Consider the following 26088-nt stretch of genomic DNA (forward strand, 5'->3'; position numbering starts at 1 on the left):
CCTGCCACATATCCTTTATCCATTCATGTATTGATGGATACTTGGGTTCCTTCCATAGTTTGGCTATTGTAAATAATGCTGCAATAAACACAGGGGTGCATATATATTTTGAATTAGTGTTTTCATGTTCTTTGGGTAACTACCAGAATTGGATCATTAGGTAATTAAACAAATATTTTCTGAGGAACTTCCATACTGTTTTCTAGTTTCCAGTTTGCATTTTCTTCCACCAATGGCGCATGAAACTTCCTTTTTCTCCACATCCTCAGCAATATTTGTTTCTGGTGTTTTTAATTTTAGCCATTCTGACAAGCATGAGGTGTGTATCTCATTGTGGTATCTCACTTCTTTAAATAAGAAAATCATATAGCTATTTCATATTCCCATTGTATAAACTTTCTTTAAAAAACCCAGAAGTGCTTTTTAAACATTTAGAAATTAATCATGTTAAGAAAATTTAATCCATATCCATTTATGAAGACAATTTTACTAAAAAATGTTTAAATGTCTAAAAATTTAAATTCAATGTCAACTACAATGTATAAGTCTTTGGAGTTTAGAAAAGAGATTTCTATTCAACTTTATATAATGTTCCAACACAGATAAGTTGAAAAGAATTCTACAGCGACCCATATACCTGTCACCTGGATTCTACAATTAACATTGTTATTTTGCTTGATCACATATCTACCCATCTATGCATCCTTCTATTCATATATTAATTCATCTTATTTTTTGATACATTACAAAGTAAGTTGCAAACATGAGTACATTTCACACCTAAACATTTAAGCACAGCAGGTTTTGTTTTGTTTTGTTTTTTAGGTATAGTATTTGGCCACTGGAGGGCTTCCAAATACCATAAAATGCCCTAGAAAGTTAATCTACAGCATTCTACAGTATCAGAAGGTTTACAGAAGGGGTTGCATGGAGTATAAATGCCATCAATTAGAGTGAGGGACTCAATCCAAAATCTAGCAAGAGATTGCAGCACCTTTCATCTTTACTCTCCTCTTTTTACAGCTACTTTCATTATAAAAGAGAAAATATAAAACCAAATGATTTGTGCTGTTGAGGTAGCCAATTCTTTAGCTCAGAATCTCAGAAAACTGGATGGAAACAAGATGTTACATTTGCAGAAATGAGCTGGTATCATGGACTCCAATTAACTGGTTGATTGATACTCTCTACAAAAGCAGGGGGGCTGTTTGTTTTCATCACTCATCCCAGCTTGTAGAACATAGCCCCCGCACATGCTAAGGCTCAATGAACAATTACTGCAGCAATGAGTGAATGCAAGTGCTTGATTCCAAATATAATCTTCACACGTTTAATGTCATTACTAACCAAAGAAGTTGTGTTGTTTCTTTTTTAAATGACAATAAGCCTTAACATAAAACTAACAGCATAGGTTGGTTATCCTACCACTGGGACTGCAACTGTAGATATAACCATGTTTTCCACACATGCTTCAGTAATTCAGCATAAACCCACATTGCATCCCCCCAGAGCGCAGGCGGCTCTGCTGTGGCAGGTGCTGTAGAAGCCTAAAGCTGGGGCAGAAGCAGGGCTGTCGGGGCCACAGGAAAGCTGCCCACAATTGAGGGCAGAGCAGGGACCACTTTGCCCTGGGGCTTCCCAGAAATAAATGTGAAGTTTTGAAATGGGACTGATGTCTTCTGTGAATCAGTAGAGGCAAGAGTCGGTGGAATTCAAATCATTACTGTCGATGTTACTTCCCTTTTGTACCTTTACACCCATCATGGGGCCTGAACTCACGACCCTAAGATCAAGAGTCACATGCTCTCCTAACTGAGCCAGCCAGGTACCCCTACACTACCATTTTTAAATTACTTTTTCAATGTGATAATTTTCTTTGCTACTTCCTTGGCCGTTGAAAGGGCATTTCCATATTCAGTACAACTTCATCAAGTTAGCACACATCTATCTCAACAGCTACTATGAGATTTTTTTTAAATAATGTTTTTGTCTCTGCAGGAGAATGAGAGGCAAAGTGTTTTCTGACTGTGACTATAGAGAACAACACAAATAATAATTTCAAATCCATCAGTTTTCCTGTTAGGGATCACAAATGGGAATCAAGACAGGGACAATTGTGAGATTTAAAAACCATAAAATCACCTTGTATTTTGTGATAACAAAGGCAAGAGAAATGTAGTTTAAATTAAATCTCCTTACAGCTTGCAGCCCACAGACAGACACCTGAAACGGACAGAGTGTGACCATCCCCAAGGAACTCATGGCTGTCTTAACTGCATTAGTGTTTTTGTTTTTTCAGAGACTATAAGTATCTGTATCTTAACAGCAGTTAGCCCCTCAAGGTCCTGAAAGCCTTGCTTCCAAATTCCTTAGAGACTTACACTATCCCTAACCGTCACTAATTAAAAAGTATAAAACCAGCACTCCTCACAATCCCAGTGCAGCTCTTTCTGCCCACGGTCCTGCCCGTGCTATAATAAAACCACCTTTTTGCACCAAAAACTTCTCGAGAATTCTTTCTTAGCCATTTGCTCATGAGCCCTACCTCACAATTTCATCATTTTATACTCAAAATAGGTATTTGAAGAAATTTTAGGACATAAACTGTAAAAGGTTAGAGGTGTAAGTAATCTCTTGCCCCAGCTAGTGCTGCCCTCTCACTAAAGAAATGTAAGATGTGTAGGCTCCCAAAGACTTTCAAATGGCCCAGAGATACCTTTGTTAAAGTATACTTGGAGAAAATACACTTTTCTAGTGGAGCCGCGCGAGGCTCCCTGCCACATGGTGGGATGAGATACACTCCCAGCATTGAATCCTGGCAGAAGGTGGTTGACTGAGACCAAATATTCACTTGTTCTTTCTCAGAACACTACTTCTCTATGTCAAAGTTTCCACCAGTCATGGGTACATCCCTCCAAATAAAAACATGCAGTGAATGACATTTTCATAATAGCAATTTTATCCAATTAAATTAAATGTCTTTTTTTTTTTTCCCTGTAATGACTTTTCTATTTATTTTGGTGTTAAGATGTCCTTTTACGAGTAGTGGTGATGAACAACAGGTTTTTCTTTTCCCATGGTATTTACCTTGGCCAAACTAAAAGTAAAAAACTCCAAACCGGGGTGCCTGGGTGGCTCAGTCTGTTAAGTGTCTGACTTTGGCTCAGGTCATGATGTCATGGTTTGTGAATTTGAGTCCCACGTCAGGCTCTGTGCTGACAGCTTGGAGCCTTGAGCCTGCTTCAGATTCTCTGTCTCCCTCTGTGTCTGCCCCTACACCACTTTTATACGTACCCTCTTTCTCTCTCTCAAAAATAAATAAAACATTTAAAAAAAACCCAAAAAACTCCCAGCTAGTCTCCAAAGACATTTTGGAAATTTTACTATACAAAAAAGTCTAATGCCTAGAAAGCCTAAAATGTCTCTCCCGAATTAAGATTCTATAATGCAAAATATAAATAAAATAATCAACAATTCTAGGAATTCATTTTTCCTATGCAGGTACTGGGCATGAAACGAAACAAATAGAAAACTATTGATTGGCAGAATAGGAATTCCCTGTTTTCAGCCACCCCAAGCATCCCAAATTCTCTCACAGGATATAATTAAATTAACTGATACAAGACAGCTTCTAGGGGTGCCTGAGTCACTAGTTGGTTAAGAGTTGGACTCTTGGTTTTGGCTCAGGTCACAATCTCACGGTTCATGAGTTTGAGTCCCGTGGGTTGAGCCCCATGTGGGGCTATGCACTGACAGCATGGAGCCTGCCCTGGGATTTTCTCTCTCTTCTCTCTCGGCCCCTCCCCTGCTGGTGCTCGTGCTTTCTCTCACTCTCTCTCAAAACAAATAAACATTAAAAAAAACTTTTTTAAGATGTAAAAAACTTTTTTAATGTTTATTTATTTTTGAGAGAGAAGGAGACAGAGTGTGAGCAGGGGAAGAGCAGAGAGAGAGGAACACACAGATTCCGAAGCAGGCTCCAGGCTCTGAGCTGTCAGCACACAGCCTGACACAGGGCTTGAACCCACGAACTGCGAGATTATGACCTGAGCCAAAGTTGGATGCTTAACTGACTGAGTCACCCAGGTGCCCAATAAATGAACATTTTTTAAGACAGTTCTAAAGCCAACTGCCTATGATTAATTCCTAGTTCTGCCATTCACTAGCTGCTTTATCTTGGTCAAATTACTTAACTCACTCTGTGTCTCAATTTCCTTATTCACAGAATGGGGATAATAATAGTGACTAGATCATAGGTCTGTGGTCAGGATTAAATTGGATAATCCACATAAGGAGCTAAATACACTGAGTGACACATAAGTGCAAATTTACTGTTAGCCATATTAGCTGATGTCTAAGCTAAGGTGCTGTAACAAAGATCCTGAAATACATTGTTTTAAATAAGATATGTTTATTTCTCCCTCTTCTACAGTGTGGCATAGGAAGACAGACTACTCCATGAATTTATCCAAGGATCCAGTTGACAATGTGTCTCTACTAGCCTCAGTATATGGATTCTATTTAACATCAGAGTAAAAAGCAACTGCTTCAGTTGTCTTTTCTTCTTTGAGTAAGCTCCAGGTCCAATGTGGGGCTGGACCTGGCAGCCCTGAGATCAAGTCACATGCTCTTCTGACTGAGCCAGCCAGGGGCCTCTCAGTTGTCTTCATCCACATGGGCTGAGGTAGCTCACCAGTACCATGTCTGCAATCTAGCCCATGAGTAAGGAAAAAGAATGTGTTAAGAGTGAGCATTTCAGTTTCAAGAACGCCGAAGCAGAAACTACACCTATCATTTCTATTCATATTTATCAGTCAAAACCTAGTTTACCTGGCCACATTGAGTTGCAAGGGAAGCTGGGAAATGTCCCTGGCTAGGCAGCCAGGTGCTCACCTCTCATCCAGTGTACAGTGGGGAGGGTGTCATAAGAATGGATACTCAGAGGGGCGCCTGGATGGCACAGTCGGTTAAGCGTCCGACTTCAGCCAGGTCACGATCTCGCGGTCCGTGAGTTCGAGCCCCGCGTCAGGCTCTGGGCTGATGGCTCGGAGCCTGGAGCCTGTTTCCGATTCTGTGTCTCCCTCTCTCTCTGCCCCTCCCCCGTTCATGCTCTGTCTCTCTCTGTCCCAAAAATAAATAAAAAACGTTGAAAAAAAATTAAAAAAAAAAAAAAAAAGAATGGATACTCAGAGATCTTAATAGTCTCCCACATTACATATTTTTTCTTCTTTTATTGTGGCAAAATATCCATTTTAACCATTCTTAAGTGTACAGTTCAGTGACATCAAGTACATTCACACGATTGTGCAGCCATCACTACCATCCATCTCCCAAACTTTTCCATCACCTGACCTAAAACTCTTTACCTATTAAACAATAACTGCCTATTACCCTTTTCCTGGAGCCCCTGATAATTATCATTCTATTTTCACCTGTGTGAATTTGACTAATCTAGTCACTTTATATAAATGATATTACACAGGGGCACCTGGGTCGCTCAGTTGGTTAAATGTCTGACTTCGGCATAGGTCGTGATTTTGCCGTTCCCGAGTTCAAACCCCACATTGGGCTCTGTGCTGACAGCTCAGAGCCTAGAGCCTGCTTCAGATTCTGTGTCTCCTTCTCTCTCTCTGCCCCTCACCCACTCACACTCTGCCTCTGTCTCTCAAATAAATAAATATTAAAAATAAATAAATAAATGATATCACACAATATGTGTTCTTTGAGTCTGGCTTGTTTTACTTAGTATAAAGTTTCCAAGGTTTATCCATGTTGTAGCATGTATCAGGACTTCACTCCCTTTTAAGGCCAGTAATATCACATTGCATGGATTTACCACATTTTGTTCATCCATTACTTACGAATGGGAATTTATGCTATTTCCTCCTTTTGGCTATTGTTACATTTCATATTCTGAATAATTACCTGAATTATTTTTTAAATTATAATTTACTACTTGTAGGAGGATCTTATATACAAGCCACAAAATCAAACAAGGATTGACTCTGAGGTTCACATCCCACCATCCCCAAATAAATGGACTGTGCTAATAAAATTATTGTAATATCTGCCAGTAATTAATCTTTATGCAATATCAGTGCAAGTCATTTGAGTGCTCTCAATTTCATAATTTGTAGAATAAGGATACCAAAAGTAAAAGCAACAAAAGCAAAAATAAACCAATAAGACTACATTAAACTAAAAAAAGCTTCTGCACAACAAAGGAAACTATCAACAAAATGAAAAGGCAACATACTGAATGCAAGAACATATTTGCAAATCAGATATCTCTTAAGAGGCCAATATCCAAAATATATAAAGAACTCATACAACTCAATAGCAAAATAACAACCATATTAAAAATGGGCAGAAGGGGCACCTGGGTGGCTCAGTCGGTCAAGCGGCCGACTTCAGCTCAGGTCATGATCTCGTGGTCCGTGAGTTCGAGCCCCGCGTCAGGCTCTGTGCCGACAGCTCAGAGCCTGGAGCCTGTTTCAGATTCTGTGTCTCCCTCTCTCTCTGACCCTCCCCCGTTCATTCTCTGTCTCTCTCTGTCTCAAAAATAAAATAAAAAATGTTAAAAAAAAATGGGCAGAAAATCTGAAAAGACCTTTTTCCAAAAACATACAGATGGCCAACAGGTACATAGAAAGATGTTCAACATCAGTAATCATCAAGGAAATGTAAGTCAAAATCACAGTGAGATATCACTTCACACACGTTAGAATGACTATTATCAAAAAGACTAGAAATAACAAGTGTTGGCAAGAATGTGGAGTAAAGGAAACCCTCGTGCACTATTGGCAGAAATAAAAATTGGTGCAGCTACTATGGACAACAGTATGGAGCTTCCTCCAAAAATTAAAAATGAAACTACCATATGATCCAGCATTCCACTTCTAGGCATTTACCCAAAGAAAGCAAAAACATTAATTTTAAAAGATATATGCACCCCTATGTTTATTGCAGCATCATTTGCAATATCCAAGATATGGAAACAACTTAGGTTTCAATCAGTGGATGAATAAAGAATATGTGATATATCTACAGTAAAACCTTGGCTTATGAGTAACTTGTTCTGTCAATGTTCCTCAAGATGAGCAAACATTTCTAATAAATTTTGATAATTTATTATAAATCACTGATAAATGAGTGATGTCTTGCAATACAAGCAGTATGTGACACAGAATATCACATGATCACAACTAAGTCAGTGGTTCTTGAAATTGATATATGAGTGCTTTGAATTACTCTCAAAAATCAAGGTTTTACTGTATATGTATACACACAACACACACACACACACACACACACATATGCATACAATGGAATATTGTTTGGCCATGGAAAGGAATGAAATCTTGCCATTTGTGACAAAATGAATGGATGGACCTTGAGGACAATATACTAAGTGAAATGAATCAGACAAATGCTGTATAATCTCTCCTATATGTGGAATCTAATATATATATTAGATATGTGTTATATATATATCATAGACACAGAGAACTGATTGGTGGTTGCCAGAGGCGGAGGTGAGAGGGTGGGGGAAATGGGAGAATTGCTTTTGTTTTTTGTTTTACTGTTTAAATTGAAATTAAAAAAAAGAACAATAGGGGCACCTGGCTGGCTCAATTGGAAGTGCATGCTACTCTCGATTTGGGGTCATGAGTTCAAGTTCCATGTTGGGTACAGAAATTACTTAAATAAGTATAATTGTTAAAAAAAAAAAAGAACACTAAAGGTATCTATCTTACATGCTATTTATAACACATAAAATTAATCTAGAATAGTAAGTGCTATATAAACATCATTTTTTTAAATTATCAATTTGTCAGAACAGTATTTTGGGTACAACGGACAATGTTGGTTGGACACCGAGTATCTATTTTCCTCTTCCTCCTAACAGATCCTTTGTCCAGGTATCTATACCTTGCCCTTGTAGCCTATGAGACTTACAGATGCTACTAGTCAAATTCCTAGCTCCAGGGATGGGCTCTAAATGGACTAACACCACTATATTCATTTATTCCTTCCTGCTAAGAATAGGCAAATAATCCAATACTTGTCAATTCGATTCCAGAAGAGGTTTGCTGGAAACTTCTGGAAAAGATCCTCCTTATTTTTAAAGATAGTGATTGAAAACCAGTCTTTCTTGCTAGACATGAGCCATGTTAAGATTTGCCTGCTAATGCTAAGGACTTGCAGTGGCATGATGGGGTAATCTGCTGGAAATGGAATCATCAAGAAGAGTGATTCATTGTACCCTTCAAAGAATTTGTAATTTAAAGGGTCTGCTGAATTGAATATTGACATGTGAACACAGAGGAAATAGAAGGTCCCAGGGAAGGGTAGGGTGCAAACAGCAAGACTGAATGCATAGCTGATGGGAAGGGGTGGGTGTGTTAGTTTGGTAGGGCTGCTATACAAAGTACCACAGACTGGGTGGCTTACAAAACCAGAAATCTATTTTCTTACAGTTCTGGAGGCTAGAAGTCCAAATTCAAGGTGTTGGCAAGTTGGGTTCTTCTGAGGCCCCTCTCCTTGGCTTGTGGATGGCCGTCTTTATGTTCACATGGTGTTCTCCCTGTGTGTCTGTCCAAATTTCCTCTAAGGGCACCAGTCATATTTTACTAGGGTCCACAATAATGACTTCATTTTCAACTCAATCACCTCTCTAAAGACTCTATCCCCTAGTCACATTCTGTGGTGCTGGGGATTAGGTAGGACTTCAACATCTGAGTTTTTGAGGGGAAATAATTCAGCCCATAACTGGGGTTAGAGAAAGTGGGAATAATATTTGGAAGAAGAAGGGGGGAGAGGAAAATGGTAATTTGTAGAAGGAAAGATTCTGAGTTGTTCCTAAGGGAAAGGGTAAGGAGGAAATATGAAGGAGGTACAATGGGCCTCAGGAGAATTGCTTTAGGCACTGCCCCAGAAATTAATACACTCTTAAGCCCCTTCTATTACAGGCTTATGTTCTTCAGAATTCTAATGATAAGAATGTTCTTTGGATTATTAGTAAATAGATGTTTTGGTTTTATATTTATGTCTGAACTTCATAAGTTTCCATTTCAAGCCAGGAAATAAACTCATATATGCTATATATGTTATTTTTTTTGAATCAAAGAAATTAGCTTTGAGAATATAGGGATAAGCAGACCAAGTAATGAATGTGTTCATGAGTAGCTACTGGTCATTAGCTAATGCCTAGTCCTTAATCAGGAGTTCAAGTTCTGTTGAATGCAATGGGATCAGATCTAACACAGCAGGGGTACTCAGAAAAAGCTTCATGAACACATGCAATATAAAGTGGCAGAATAAAGCAGAAGTATATTTCAAGGAAGAGGCATGATATGAGCATAATAAAAAGAAGAGTCTGACTTATTAACAATTCACACTTAAAGAGATGTGTAGGGGGTCCAATATTGAGCCTGAGCTCTGTACACTCTAAGATTAAGCCATGGAAGTTCTATCTGGAGCACTGTGGAGCCAATTACCTGAGGATATATTTACATGAGGGACTAAAAAGGCTTTTAGGGTTCAAAGCTCATGCATTTGGGGGCTCCTGGGTGGCTCAGTCAGTTGGGCGTCCAACTCCAACTCAGGTCATGATCTCAGTTTGTGAGTTCAAGCCTGGTGTCAGGCTCTGTGCTGACAGCTCATAGCCTGGAGCCTGCCTCAGATTCTGTGTCTCCCTTTCTCTCTGCCCCTCCCCACTCACACTCTGTCTCTCTCTGCTTGTCTCTCTCTCAAAAATAAATAAACACTAAAAAAAAAAAAAGCACATGCATTTGGTTTAAGGCAATATCAAGAACTGTAAGCAATCTTTTTCTGTAAGAGATTTTACCCTGATTGCAAACCAAAAAGTTAGCCTGCCACATGGATATTGGTACAAGACATAAGACTCTTGATTTAGAGAGAAAGGAGGGTTTACTACAGCAATAGCACTATCCAGAATATCAGCTTTTGAGGTGGGGGAGGAGGACACTAGTTTTGAGTCCCAATTCCCTGCACACGCAGGGGCTTGCATTATAGGAGAGGAACCTTCAGCCTAGGGAATCTGAACCTTTTATAATGGACAGTAAAAGCTTGTTTGTTCTTTGCTCCAGGTGATACCATTTCTATCTTCTCAGGTTGTTTGCTATACAAACATCTTGAAGAGACAGCCCAGAACAAGGGGCAGTCAATGCTTCATCCACCTTATGTGCAGAAATGCAAACTTCATGAAGAATTATCTCCAAAAAACTGGCCTAGTGTTTGAGGGAAATGACATGTTCTTCGAGAGTCATGCCAGGGTTCTAATCCAAGAGGGCTCTGATAGAAGAAGAAAAACTAAAGGGACCATTTCCCTAAAATCTCATTGAATCATTGAGAGTGCAAGGAATTCTTGGCATGGATATAGTTACTTTGACAGAACTGATGAACTTGACTTTGGTACCAAGAGGAGGCATTACCACATCTATACAAATATTACCGCAGTAGCCTGAAGAGCAGAGGAAGAGAATAGAAGACGCTACCTAGTAACCCAAATGATGTGTTCATAGATGCTTGTGGTATTCCAATAGTAGCCTGGATTTTAAGTCTCTAAGAAATTTAAAATTATAGGGGCGCCTGAGTGGCTCAGTCAGTTAAGCATCAGATTCTTCATTTCTTCTCAGGTCATGATCTCACATTTGGTGAGATCAAGACATAAGCCAGGCTCTTCAGGGGGTGTTTGGGATTCTCTCTCTCCCTCTCTCTCTGCCCCACCCCCACTTATGCTATCTCTCAAAATAAAAAACATTAAACATTTTTTAATTATAAAGTTCTGTCAACATGTAGTGAGTTCTGAACTATCCCAAAGACCTTGAGAGTATTAAGGAGCATAGCATTGTTTCTTTAAGAAAAAAATTTTTTTCTTACTGTTTACATTTGAGAGAGAAAGAGTACAAGTGGGGGAGAGCCAGAGAGGGAGAGGGAGACACAGAACCTGAATGAAACAGGCTCCAGGCTCTGAGCTGTCAGCACAGAGCATGACGCAGGGCTTGAACTCATGAACCGTAAGATGATGACCTAAACCGAAGTCAGATGCTCAACCACCGACTTAACAATTCAAAACTTTGGTGCCTTATTATGGGTAAATTCTTTGTGACCACTTCCTATCATGACACACCCAGGCACCCTGCATAGCATTGTTTCTTAATCATTATGCCACATTAACACAAAGGATGGATGATATTTATCTATGTGACATACTTCCATGGATGCATTCAGATTTCAAAAAAAAAAATGCAAAAAAAAAAAAAAAAAGAAAAACCCAAAACAATTTTGCATATAAATGAAGAAAACTGCACTACAAAATACTTTGTTAAATGTTCATCTAATAATGTTACAAATACAATAATAATAAAATTGGTCAAGTAAGGGTCAACAAGATACAGCTTATGTCTTTTTTAAGATATCATGATTCTCCCCTAACCTCTACTCTATATTGACATTAATAAAACAAGTTCACACTATTGAAAACCATATAAATTAACCTTATTTTATTGCTAAAATAAAAACATGTAATTGGTAGATTCCCCCCACCCTTGTTACTAATGTAAGGAGGATTTTTATATTATTACTTTGAGAGCTCTCATTTGGCCATCATAGTTATTAGGTGTCAACTAATAATAATGCTCATAGACATTTTATTTTTGTGTAGTATACATGCTGATGCATTCATTTGTAATTTCCTCTTCTATCTAGTCATAGGCAAAAATTTGAAAAGTGAACTCAAAAAAAATGAAAATAATTCAAAATGGCCACAAAGGTAGGCTGTGGATTATGTATAACTCCCTGCAGGTCAGCTGTAATTTTACCCTTCTCTCTCAGGAAATCATATCGGATCAAAGTGATATTTATGTCACTCATAAATGTGTGTGTGTATGTGTGTGTACACATACATGTATATACATAAATAACTCAAAACTGTGGTGCCTTATTATGGGTAAATTCTTTGTGATCACTTCATATCAAAACATGATACACAAATGTGTTCTCTCACTGAGGCTGCAAAAAACCAAAAAAACCCTCAGAATCATTCAAGTCTTAGTTCTTGAGACCCTTACCATTACGTTCACATTTATACCAACTGTTTATGGAACAATCTTTGAAGTAAGAATATGTGGAAGAAATCATTTTATAGACTTAACAATTAACTTTTAATATGCCAGTGACTTGCAACAAACATGTGGAAATACCGGCTAGGACAGCCATAGATGAAACAAAGTGAAGTGAGATCCAACAATTATGGTTGGTGTTAAATTGGATGAGTCTTCTCTATGTCGAAATAAGAGACAAATGCTTTATAGGATTGCATTAAGGCGTATGTGTGAAAAAAAAGGAAGCAATTATTTTTGCTTTATTTGGCATTGGGCAGGCTTCAGTTGGAACAAACCATATTTAATTTTCATGTCATGCTGTACAAAGAGAAAAAACTTGGAGCATATTCAGAGGAGAACAGCAACTGATTAAAGGTTTATAAAATTAGACCTATGAGAAATTGTTAAAAGAACTAGGCATGTTCAGTCAAATGCAAGACATTCAGGCAGGATGAACAATTACTTACAAATATGTGAAGAAATGGTTCCCAAGCCTGAGGTTTAGGCTAAACAGAAAGTTAAATCATAGGATTAAGAACACAAAACAAAACAAAACAAAAACCAGAGCAATGAAAGTTAGAAACTAAATATTATAAAAACAAACTAAAAAGCTTTTCAGAAATTGATGAATGGAGCTACCTATAATTTGGAATTTTGCATATATGATTATTAAAACAACTAAATTCAATTCTGTACTTAAATAGAAATAATGTAGGAAACAAAAAGTATTTGATGGATTGCATTGAAAAGTAAAGATCACTAAGTGAAATAAGTCAGAGGAAGAAGAATCCTATGATTTTGCTTATATGTAGAATCTAAAAAACACACAAAAAATGAACAAAACAGAAACAGATTCAGATACAGGAAACATACTGCTGGTTACCAAAGTGGGGAGAGGCTGGTGGGGGAGCCAAGCAAAACAGGTGAAAGGGATTAAGAGATACAAACTTCCAGTTATAAAATAAGTAAGCCATGGAGTGTAATGTATAGCATAGGAAATATAGTCAAAAGTACTGTAATAACTTTGTATGGTGACAGATGGTAACCAGATTTATCATGCGGATCCTTTTGTAATGTATAAAAATATCGAATCACTATGATGCACATCTGAAACTTATAGGATATTGTCATGTCAATTACACTTTATTTATTTTTAATCTTTATTTTTGAGAGAGAGACAGAGTGTGAGCAGGGGAGGAGTAGAGAACTAGGGAGACACAGAATCCGAAGCAGGCTCCAGGCCCTGAGCTGTCAGCACAGAGCCTGATGTGGGGCTCAAACTCACGAACTGTGAGATCACGACCTGAGTGGAAGTCGGACGCTCAACCGACTGAGCCACTCAGGCACTCCGTCAATTACACTTTAATTAAAAAAAAGTAAAAATCATTAGATCGAGTATGATGAATATCTTAAGAAAAAAATATGGTATATTTGGTGGCTTTCTTTGGGATCCAGGACAGCAAAAACAGAAAGGAGCTCTGATAGTAAATCTTTGAGCTTCTGTATAAGGGCAGGAAGGCAGTGTGGTGAGCAGCTTTTCGGACTTATTCAGGGGGTTCACCATGAATCCCTACCATGATTTTCCCTAGAGTGGTCCTCAACTGTTAATTATTCTTTCTGTTATTTCCAGGGAAAATAGTTATTTCTCTGAAGTATCTTCTGCTTTTTGGAAATCTTGTTGGGCAAAGCATGTAGACAAAAATTCTCCAGTTTACACTCTTTACCTCTCATGCAGAAGGGGGGCTGCTGAGATGAAACTACAAAGTCTGTACCATTTTCTTTTACTTTAAAGCTGTTCTATTAGCCTCATGATAATTTGTTTTTTTAACTTAGAAATGCAGATAATCTAACAATAATCTCCTTTAAGTGTTCTAGTTCCTTCTCTGTTTGGCACCTGAACCCTGCGTTTAATACGATTCCAACAGCAATTACAATGTATGTGTTTTTCACCATGCTAAACAATTCTCAGACCCCAGCTGGGTATTCTACACTTCAACCTAATTCTGACACTATCTACCTGGGATAGCATCACATCCCAGTTAACGATTCTAACTGGCAATACTGCCCCGCCTCTGCGCCACCCCCCCCCCCCCCCCCCCCGCCACTCACTTCAGGTCCAATCCCAAGTCCAGCTTGTTGTTACCTGTGCTCTTCACCCACTGCCTAGAACCAGTAAGTTCCCACAAACCCCTCGCTGGGTTCGATTAATTTGCTAGAGTGGTTCACACTCACAAACATATTATTTACTAGATCACCAGTTTATTATAAATGGATATAACTCCTCCAAGGAGCCCTAATTCTTCCCTTCCCTTATGCCAGTTCCACAGGACCTCCCTATAACACACCTGACAACAGTTAATGATTAATTCAGTTAATGCTGAGTTCTCTTGATTAAACATAAAAGGGCCCAGATCCAAGTTGTAAAAGCAGGTAACACCCTCAGGTCTGCAGTATCTTTGAGGATACCACACCAGCAGCTCTGGTGATGGGAGAATAATATGCTATAGGGTTTCACAGGACAAAGTCCTATCAGGACATTCTGATGAAACTGTTAACAAGATCAGACAAAGTCCCAGACAGCTCGGTGTCCGTTGGGTCTACTGAAGACCAAAACAGATTAGTGATAAAGCAAATATGGTATTTGTAACATATTTAACTACTGGTGGATTTATTTTAAAAATAAAAAGTTGGGGGGTGCCTGGGTGGCTTGGTCGGTTAAGCGTCTGACTTCGGCTCAGGTCATGATCTCACGGTCTGTGAATTCGAGCCCCGCGTCGGGCTCTGTGCTGACAGCTCAGAGCCTGGAGCCTGTTTCGTATTCTGTGTCTCCCTCTCTCTCTGCTCCTCCCCTGTTCATGCTCTGTCTCTGTCTCAAAAATAAATAAACATTAAAAAAAATTAAAATAAATAAATAAATAAATAAATAAATAAATAAAAAGTTGGGATACTTTTAGTCTTAGTTTCTTGCTTGGGCCCCTGTTTGCTAATCTGGCTTCATTAATCTGTTTTGATGTCTTCCTACCAGTAATTTTTTGTTGCCATTATGTTATTACAGTGCATACTGGTGGACAAATCTTCAAGAACTAGAGAAATGTTTTAATGATTGAAAACCAAAAGAAATACATCTTACTACAATTCTGGCAAGCAAAGTCTTTTTTTTTTTTTAAGTTATTACATAATTAGTTAACTCTTATTTTTTAAATTGTATTTTAAGTTTGAATATGCAATTCACATGGCTTAGAATTCAATAGACACAAGAGGACAGACAACGGGAATTTTCTTCCCACACCAGTGCCAGCTACTCAGTTTCCTTTCCTAGAGGCAACTAATGCTGTCAGTTTTCTGTGGATCCATCTTTCCAGAGACAAAGGAACTTGTTCTAAATGTAATAAAAAAAATTTGGAAAGGGCCAAAGGTGATGAAGGAGAGACTGTTTTCAATGTTATGCCATCAGCATTTTAAATTTCAGCTAACCTAGAGGCACCTGGGTGGCTCAGTCGGTTAAGCGTTCGACTCTTGGATTTCAGCTTAGGTCATGATCTCACAGTTCGTGAGTTAGAGCCCCGCACTGGGCTCCACTCTGTCAGTGTGCAGCCTGCTTGGGATTCTCTCTCCCTCTCTCTCTCTCTGCCCCTCCCATCACACTTTCAAAATAAATAAATAAAAAATATTCAGCTAATCGATATAGATAACACCTGTGTTATTTTTCACTAGCAAAATATGGTCAAAACATTCCTGTTCACAAAAGATGCTATACAACACTGGACATCTGATTTTTAAACTCCATACAATTAGTTATGGATAAACTATGGATAAACTATGGATATTCGCTCTATGGATATAGAGCGAATAAGCTCTACTGCTGGGGTACAGCTTGCAGCTAACACATCTTGCAAGCACAGAGTGCACAGGGCTCAGACTGCCCTTGTCATTATGGTTCAGGCCAGTATCAGATAATAGTAGCCTTTAAGAATCTACAAAAAAAAAATCATCTCATTCATACAGCATGGCGAAGAATGGTCTCACCATATGCTTGTTTAAATACTTAAGCAGATTCAAAGTTTTCTGAGAAAAATACAGGCCAAATAATAACCCTGTCTGGTGGCACCTCCCACGCTTAAATCCATAGCAAAGAGGGGTAGAATTTATCTGAAAATACTGCAGATTTAAAAAAAAGGACTAATGTAACAGTTTATTTTAAATATCAATATTTATAATAAGTTAGAAATTATATCCTTAGAAAATATTTAAACTCTGACTCTGCAGGGCACACTGAGTGCTCCATTCTGGGTTTTAAAGGGGATGGATGATTGATAGGCAGGGTGAGATTGGGGAAGCTGGGCAGAATCATTCCAGAGATGAGCATCTGGTGAGGCCTCTGCTTGATGTGGCCACATGAGTACCCTCTCCTGGTGTCTGGGCCTGGTGCTGCTGTCCTTTGTTACAATTCACCAGAAGGTCAATAGAGGATGAGGGAGCCAGTGAAGCTCAGGGACCTTCAACTTCCAACTAAATTATTCCCAAGTGACCTGAGCAGTTCAGTTGTGAATCATGACTGACAAAGTTAGAGACTCCTAGGGACATCTTTGCTTTTTCCTTTTTTTTTTTTTTTTTTTGGTCCCCTTGCCTTTAAGTCTATTAGAGTGAGCATGGGCATTTGCTATGTTCTGCTGATTTTCACCCATATATAGGTGAAGGAAGGAATTAAGGAAGTTGTTAAACTCATCTGCCATGGATAGAGACTCTGGTGTAAAGGGCATTTTTCCATCCCTGGTAAGCTGTATGTACATTTTCTCCTCAGGCAGACATCAGGGGGCCAAGAGCTTGGTTTACAACAAAGATGCTAAACCTCTCTGTCATTTCACTCTCTTATTCTGAGGAACAATCTTTTTTTTTTTTTATTTTTTTTTTATTTAAAAAAAAAATTTTTTTTTTCAACGTTTTTTATTTATTTTTGGGACAGAGAGAGACAGAGCATGAACGGGGGAGGGGCAGAGAGAGAGGGAGACACAGAATCGGAAACAGGCTCCAGGCTCCGAGCCATCAGCCCAGAGCCTGACGCGGGGCTCGAACTCACGGACCGCGAGATCGTGACCTGGCTGAAGTCTGACGCTTAACCGACTGCGCCACCCAGGCGCCCCTGCAACACGCTTCATTTCTATGCAGAATGCCTGATTTTATTTTTTGGAGGGGCTTCTTACACCCTATTGGTTTTATTTTAATCACCTCCATTTGTGTTCCATGTTTCATATTAGCATCTGTATCAGTCTCTACGCAGTTGGCCACTTCTCCGCAGCCAGGACTCTAGAGGCAGACCGTCTGAGGTCTCTGAAGCTTGCTCTGTATGTAGTGTTTGCACCGGTCTTGTCTTGGAATGGTGTAGTTCTATAGAGTCCGTTGGGTCTGGCCTGGCTGCTTTTGGCTCAGTCTATGGGTGAAATTAATTGGCCCTCCTTGCTCTCTTCTTTCTTCTTGAAGTAGTTATAACTTTAGGAGAGTATTTTTTTTCTTAAACTCATGTGAAGTGATCTTTTCATCTTCTTGTATGTCTTTAGCACCTGGTAAGGCAACAAGGTGAGCCCAGAGACTGGGTTGGGACAAGGGAATGGGGGCTGGGTGGAAAGTGGAGAGCTAAGGAGGAGGTTTGTGCCAGGCAGAGGCAGGATTATCTGGGAAGGGGACTGGTGGGGTGGGGGGAACATAAATGGGGAAAAGGAAGAGAAGCTTGGGTAGGGTCATCTGACCTTGCTAATGCCTCTTGATCTGGGTTGAGAGGTGGTCTTCCTCTTCTTCCACCGCTTGGTGCTTGTGGTTTGTGGTTTCCATGATTTCTTCACCACTTTTGCCATCTTGCAGCCTCTCAGTTGTCTAACCCCAGGAGTTTGTCCTCTGTATATATACCTCTCCCAGAACAATGGGGAGTCACACCCCTTCTGCTCTGTTTAGTCAGCAGGGCACTCACTGCAGCCAATGGTGGTTAAGGGGAGCTTAGACATCACAAAGGACCACTCTGGAGGGGTGGGGATGCTAGGTAGGCCAAGATGCTCTAGCTGGAAAAGATAACTGCTAAAGAGCCTTCTCATACTGCCCTGCCACCCCTCTTTGTCTCTCCCTGGTCAATTCTAATTGTATACACAGCAGACAGGGGTGTTTCCCCCAAGTCATTCCCCATGGTTCATTCTACTGACTCCCACTCTTTACTGTTACTTAGTATTGTGAGATATCTAAAAATCACCAAGATATAAGTATGGCAGCCTGATTTGGAAAACCTAGGAATCAGGAAATTAGGGGACAGTGTTTGAGGCATGATGCCCTTCATTGTCTGGCTTTGTCTGGCTTTGAAGAAGGCTTTGAAATATAGGGGCCAGGTGAGTGTGTGTGCATGTGTGTGCACTAGGATCACTCATTCACAAGAAATAAGATCAAACTTATGAAATAAGAGTACATTTAGGAATATATTTATGTTTACAGATATTATGTATAATTATCTTTTGGAGATCAGATGGAAATCTTTGGAAGAACATCTTCAAAGAGGCAAGGAGTTTTATTTAACTTCAAGTTTGGGGGATGGCAGATAAGCAGAAATCAGAAGCAGAAGCTCACTTCTGAACCAGAGCTCACCTTTCTCCCCATCTGCACTTATCCTCTCTACCAACAGTAGAAATGACAGATTACAGAGACAGAAAATAGACGAGTGGTTAATTAGGGCTGGCAGAAGAGTAAGGGAAATGAAGAGTGACAGCTAATGGATGGGTGGTTTCTTACGGAGGTGATGAAAAAGTTCTTAAATTAGATTGTGGTGATGGTCGCACAACTTTGTGAATATGCTAAAAACCACTGAATTGTAAAAAAAAAAAAATAATAGGGTATGACTTAGTTATATTAAAATATGATTCTAACTACAAAGAGAGCAGAAACCAGGCAAGGGCTAAAGCTACAGACCCCAAATGGACACCTGAGGCTATGAAATTTGTAAGACTAATATACTGCTAGAGAAAATGAAGCAGTGGCTAGAATTAAACTTATAAGATGCAGAGGACAAAGTGCCCCACGTGAAGGTAAGTTTTGTCTTAAGATTTGCCAGTCACTGCCGCCTTTTTTTTAAAAAAAAAAAATTTTTTTTTTCAACGTTTTTTTTTTTAATTTATTTTTGGGACAGAGAGAGACAGAGCATGAACGGGGGAGGGGCAGAGAGAGAGGGAGACACAGAATCAGAAACAGGCTCCAGGCTCCGAGCCATCAGCCCAGAGCCTGACGCGGGGCTCGAACTCACGGACCGCGAGATCGTGACCTACTGCCGCCTTTTTAATGAGGTAACTGAATCTGTAGCTATCTAGCCAAAAAAAGTGAAAAACAGATCATTGCCCTATTCCCTCCCCCTTCTCTATTCCTGAGAGTAAAACTACAAGAAGAAATCAAATGAACTAGGCCTTCACTTTTTCCATGTGGAGAGGTGGCATTCCAGAAAAAAAAAACAAGTAGTCTTTTGTGAAAATCTGGGAGGAGAAAAGGTAAAAGAATAAGACTGTGGAAGGAAGGAAGGATGGAAGGAAGGAAGGAAGGAAGGAAGGAGGGAGGAAGGAAGGAATAAAGGAAGAAGAGTCGAGGCAAGAGATGAGAAAACATCCACAGGATCACTGTCTTATGGTTCAAGTTGTGAGACCTCTATCATCCGCATGCACGCTGATCTGTAAGGAACTGAAATAGCTGGCCCAGGGCTGATTCTCTTCACAGACTGATGCCTATTCTGCCCCAGCCTCCAATTAAATAAGAGTGAGCTCAACTGGCACCCTTATTGAAGACTGCTGGGCAGTGAGAAGTACCTATCTACCCAAAGCTCACCCAGTTATAAGGTGGACAAACAGTATAGCTAGAGATAGGCTCTGTGAAGCAGATCAGGAGCAGGGCCTGCTATATGAACTGCAGACTCAGGTTAAAAATAATAGGATCTTGGGGTGTCTGGGTGGCTCAGTCAGTTGAGTGACTGACTTCGGCTCAGGTCATGATCTTACGGTTTGTGAGTTCAAGCCCCGCATCAGGCTCTGTGCTGATAGCTCAGAGCTTGGAGCCTGCTTCGGATTCTGTGTCTCCCTCTCTCTCTCTGTCCCTCCCCCACTTATGCTCTGTCTCTGCCTCAAAAATAAATAAACATTAAAAAAAAAATAATAGGATCTTATTCCTGACAGGCAAAAATATTGAATAAATAGTTTTGCCCCTCTCTTGTCATGTGCTGTAAGTTAAAAAGTAGAATAAAGCATGCAAGACTGTATAGACTGTATAATTGCAATGTATTAGAAAAACTGTAAGATTAAGATCCAATAAAAATATACCGAAACAGTGGTATTTTAGTGGTTGTTTCTACTTAGCTACAGTTCCCTTACCAGAACATAATTCCCTACAAGGCATGGCAGTTACTACCATAATAGGTAGTCAGTAAATATCTGGTGACTTGAATGAATGAATAAGCGTATAAATAAACAGATGAATGGATTTGTGTTAGTATGGTATGATTATAGATGTTTACTTTTCCCTGTTTTCCAAATTTAACATGTTTGTACAGTTGACTATACATGTTGTATTACTGTTTCTGGTACAAACTGACTGAGGGACAGTGCGTATTTCTCTGTTCTCCAAGAGGCCCAGATACAATGAAGATAAAGGAATTTTTTTCTTAAAAAGGGGTTAAACTACAAGATGACGAGTATGGCACAAAGGTTACATTTCTGGAAGAGGCAAAATGGGTGGAGGAATAGCTGCTGAAGAAGGAGGGCAGGAGACCGAATAGAATACACAGAGGGAGAGTGCCGCGAAAGGGACAGCCAAAGTCAAGGCCGTGGAAGGATGGTACCTTACAACTCAATGGGGGATCTTGGTAATTTTCTACCAGTTATGTAAGTGGCTTAGGAATGGAGGAGGGGAAGGGAATAGGGCAATGATCTGTTTTTTACTTATTTTGGCTAGACAGATGTAGACTGAGTTGCCTCATTAAAAGGGCTGCATGGACTGGCAAATCTTAAGACAAAATTTACCTTCACAGGCGGCACTTTGTCCTCTGCATCTTGTAAGCTTAATTCTTGCCACTGATTCATTTTCTCTTGCAATATACTAGAGGATTAAAAGTAGCCCAGGCAGCCGTTCCAAAATAAATTAAATCTTAAAATTCCAACAAAAGTGATCAGCCTTATTTGCTAGAGATTGAGAGAGTAAAACTACATACAACAGGTGGGAATAAAGGTGGAAAAGCCTTGGCTCAATGAAAGAAGTAACTCTAATGACTAGATCAATACAAAAGTGAAACAGGCTACTTAACCCTGTGAGGTAGCAAATCCTGATTCACTGAGAACCTATGTGCTAATCAATGTTATAAAACAACTGTCAGCCTCACAGCTCTGGTCAAGGTTATTTTTAGTATATGTTGGGGGAAAAGAGGCTTTGTCTTAATGTCCTTCTAAGTTACCCACCAAGCAATTGCTCCTTAGCATCCCAGACACTTCTCTGCCAGTCCCTAGGCACAATTCTATTGGCCACTGACTAGAACAACAGGTAGAGTCTCCATGAAAACAACTATTTCCTTGCAACATTGCCACAGGAAGTGTGAGAGAGGCAAGCCTTTTCTAAGAATAACCATTAGTTTAGTATCATGGCTTTATTTAGTTTAGCACTATTTTTTAAACTTTCTTATGTTTATTTATTTTTTGAGAGAGAGGGAGAGAAAGGGAGGGGCAGAGAAACTCTAAGACTCTGCACGTTCAGCGCAGAGCCCAATGTGGGGCTCGAAATCACAAATGGTGAGATCATGACCTGACCCAAAACCAAGAGTCAGACACTTAACCAACTGAGACACCCAGGGGCCCCTAACTTAGCACTATTTCAAAAATGATTGTACCTTGCTTTTGCTTCTGTATGTGTGGTAAAATCTCTTCAAAAGAAATACTCATTGGGCATAAACCAAGGCAGTTATAAAATAATCTATATTCTTCATCGTCCTTGTGACTTCATTTAAGATGGTCATTCCCTTAATTACACAAAGACTCAGGAGAAACTCTGAAATTACTTTCTTTAAGGGCTTGATTAAATTCTCAGCTAAAGGTTAATTTCTTTCCAGGCTTGGTCTGGGGGTTGAAGGGCTATGGGAGTTCCAGGGGTATAAAGATCTATATTGGACACAATCACTTTGCTAAGCTGCTGAAGTGGGCAGGAAGTTAAACCCATTGACCTTGGCTCTAACATAGTTGTTTACTGATTTCTTTGGTCCACTGTCTCTACCTCCACTGCATCATGAACCTGGGTTTCCCTTCTTCTACCAAACAGTTCCTCTCACAGTTGTGAGTGACCTTTATAAAATGTGAATTAGGTCCCTCAATTTTTAACAAGGCTTGGCATAGCTGATCTTTGCCTACCTCTTCAACCTCAACTTGTACTCACTAAATCCTAGGTATACAGATATTCATTCAGCTGTACACAAATATTTCTTTAGTGATTGTTACATAACATATGTTGTTTTAGACAAAAGAAAAATATCTTTTCCTCATGGAACTTAAGGTCTTGTTCCTTGAATAAGCCCAGTACTTTAGTGGGCCTCAAGGCCTTTGCACAAGCTATTGTCTGCTTAGAATGCTTTCTTTTCACTTCACATTCCTGTTTTGACTGTTTTATTTAAAGTAACTTCTTTTACTCCCATTGAAGAACTCTGTTTATTTCCTTTGGAACTTGTATCAGAGTATTATATTATACTTATTATATTAGTATATTTTTGTGTGTGTGTATATATGTGTATTTGTAATATATCTATGCCATGAGGCCAGGATCATGTTCATTTAATTTGCCACTGTATACTGAATCTGACTTCTTGCTGTCCACCTCCCAAGGCTTAGCGTAATGAGCACATGGTAGGGTCTCAATAAACATTATTTGATATAAGACTCTGGGCTGTAATGTATAGAACTGTGGAATCATAGTGTATACCTGAGACTAATGTAACACTGTATGTTGATTATACTTCAATAACAACAACAAAAAAAGAATAAAGACTCTGGGTATATTTTTATTGAAAAGATTCACTGATGATCAAATTATACCCCGTTTCTATCTTTTTATATGTACATTTTAGACAAAAGTGGAAAAGTCTGAATTGCAATTTACTGGCAGTCAGATTGGCTACCTGACTTATTTTGTTCTTTAAAAATAGCCATGTGATAAATACCATGAAGGCAAAAACTCTTAATTCTGAAAGACTCCACTGCTAATGCCCAACTTCTCCATATGGTACCAGTTTTTAAAACAATCTAAACATACAAAAAGTATATACAGTTCCAAATATTTATGAGCTTACAATAATATAAGTCATGAATGAGAGAGAGAGAAAAAAAAAAAAAAAACATTTATTGAACTGGACAAACAGGTTTTTGAGTCCAAAGGTGGCAAAGGTGTAGCTGAATAGAGCAAAAACAGAAACTGTTAAAAGAACAGTAGTGGAAGCACAAAAAGGAAGTTCCTTAATGAGAAATGTGTTTCTAGGGATAGTAGACATTATATTCTGGACCAAGTAGCTATAGGTCACAGACTGCAGTGCTGGTTACAAAGGGGTCCAAACTAGAGATGATGGATGTATTCTTACAAATCTAGTTCCACTACTGGATAGCAACTCCAAGCACAGGTTCTATGATCATAGGTCAGTAGCATATTTATTATCCTCTTCTATATAATTTTTCATTCTGTTAAATTATAGTGAATATAGAAAATATATCCACAAAGTACAGAATTTCCAGACTAGATATAAGAAACAAGATTTAAAACATGAGGATATATTTCTACAAATGGCCAGTCCTCTATAATGGGTATACTGCTAATGCAGTTATGAGCATACTGGGCTTCCACACAAGAGTTTATTTGAAGAAATGATTCTATTACTTTAAAAAGTCTAAAGGATGGCACAGCTATTATAAATACACTTGAATTTTTTAAAAAGTAGGACTTCAAAATGTTTTCACTGACTTGCATAAATAAGGCCAAAAATGATCAAATATTCCATGGCCAACAAAGACCTAAAATAACAAAATATTTATATATATGTTAAATTCATTAATGTGTAAATACATTTTGTATTACTATAGAAACATAATAATTAGCTAATATATTAATTAATATCTACTAACCTGGGTTTTATATTAATAGATTAGTTACTATTAAATAATATGCTATTTAATTAATGTACTGCTGACTTCCAGATTTTGCTGACCCACACACAGGTTCTAAAGAGATACATTTGAGTTTAAGGTGTTACCCCTGTCCTTGAAAACTGTCTCAATCATACTATTTTGGAATCTCACACACATGACTAATGTATAACTTGTATAAAAAGGACAGGTTGTCTTTAGCACTTGAAAATTACACAGCTAGAATAATATATGCTTTGCCTACAGTCCTCTCAGCACTGATGATAAACTCTCAGACTGTTCACAGGTATGCCCTCTGTTGGTAGGACCCTATTTCTGATTTTGGCTCCACTTCTGCCTAATGGGGTTCTTAAATATAAGTTTTTTCCCTAAAACTGGCCTGTTTTGAACTAAAGTATACTAAGTCAAGTATTTCCTAATTCCTCCTTCCTTTAACATAAACTACACCAAACACAAAGATGAACACATTGTTTTCTACTATAGTGCCTTTAATAGAAGTACTGATAAGCTAAGAAATCTCTTCAATTTAGTTATTTACTTTTTACAGTTTTTTTTTTTTTAATGTTTATTTATTTTTGAGAGAGAGACACACAACTTGAGCGGGGAAAGGGGCAGAGAGAGACAGAGATACAGAATCAGAAGCAGGCTCCAGGCTTTGAGCTGTCAGCACAGAGTCTAATGCAGGGCTCAAACTCATGAGCTGTGAGATGATGACATGAATGAAGTCAGATGCTTAACCAACTGAGCCACCTAGGTGCCCTAAAATAAGTTATTAAATATAGAAAATGAATAAAGACAGGACATATATAGTTTGGACTCTTAAACATATACCAATTCTTCCATGGCTCTCATTCTCTAACTGGGGTCTCCAAACTTTTCGACCATGCACCATGTATTAGTTTCAAAGGCCACCATAACAAAGTACCATAAACTAGATGGCTTAAACAAGAGAAAATTGTCTCACAGTTTTGGAGGCTAGAATCCGAGATCAAGGTGTCAGCACCACCTGTTCCTTCTGAGGGCAGTGAGGGAAAGATCTGTTTCATGCCTCTCCCATAGCTTCTGATGATATGCTGGACACCTTGGAGTTCTCTGGCTTGTAGAAGCATCAGTCCAACATCTGCCTCCATCTTCATGTGGCGTGATCTATTTTATAAGGACACCAGTTATACTGGATTAGAGGCCCACACTACTCTGGTGTGATCTTAACTAATTATATCTGCAAGTACCCTATTTCCAAACAAAGTCATATTCTGAGATACTAGGGGTTAGAACTTCAACATGAATTTTGGGGAACACAATTCAGTCTGTAACACACCATAATACATGTACATTTATTTATACACTATTCACATCCAGTACTGCATTAAGAATTATATACATTATAACCCCTATTTTTTTAAGTTTATTTATTTACTATTTTGAGAGAGAGAGCAGTGGAGGGGCAGAGAGAGAGGGAGAGAGAGAGAAAATCACAAAAAGGCTCCATGCTGTCAGCACAGAGCCTGATGTGGGCCTTAAACTCACGAACTGAGATCATGACTTGAGCTGAAACCGAGAGTCAGATGCTTAATCAACTGAGCCACCCAGGCGCCCCCTATAACCCCTATTTAATTGGAAATTTGAAAAAGATAAGGCAAAGGTAAATATACATGAAGTAGAGGCACCTGGGTGGCTCAGCTGGTTGCGTGTCTGACTCTTGGTTTTGGTTCAGGTCACAATCTCACGGTTTCAGGAGTTCACACCCCATGTTGGGCTCTGTGCTGGCATGATGGAGCCTGCTT

The 26088-nt window shown here is 39.0% G+C and overlaps 2 long non-coding RNA genes across 4 annotated transcripts in view; both read right to left on the minus strand.

Annotated features, from left to right (window-relative positions):
* The window catches only part of LOC125930807 (uncharacterized), a 98364-nt gene that overhangs the window by 56423 nt on the left and 15853 nt on the right, over nucleotides 1–26088 (minus strand). For all 3 annotated transcript variants that reach the window (XR_007460252.1, XR_007460251.1, XR_007460250.1), the window contains one exon: nucleotides 25269–25450. This is a non-coding gene — a long non-coding RNA (uncharacterized LOC125930807). The remainder of the gene's footprint in view (nucleotides 1–25268; nucleotides 25451–26088) is intronic.
* Nucleotides 17284–19221, minus strand: LOC125930806 (uncharacterized). The gene is made up of 2 exons (XR_007460249.1): nucleotides 17873–19221; nucleotides 17284–17686 (listed from the first exon to the last, which is right to left on the minus strand). It is a non-coding gene; the product is annotated as an uncharacterized LOC125930806 (long non-coding RNA).

The sequence above is a fragment of the Panthera uncia genome, chromosome A2, assembly GCF_023721935.1.
Source record: "Panthera uncia isolate 11264 chromosome A2, Puncia_PCG_1.0, whole genome shotgun sequence".
NCBI classification, from domain to species: Eukaryota; Metazoa; Chordata; class Mammalia; order Carnivora; family Felidae; genus Panthera; species Panthera uncia.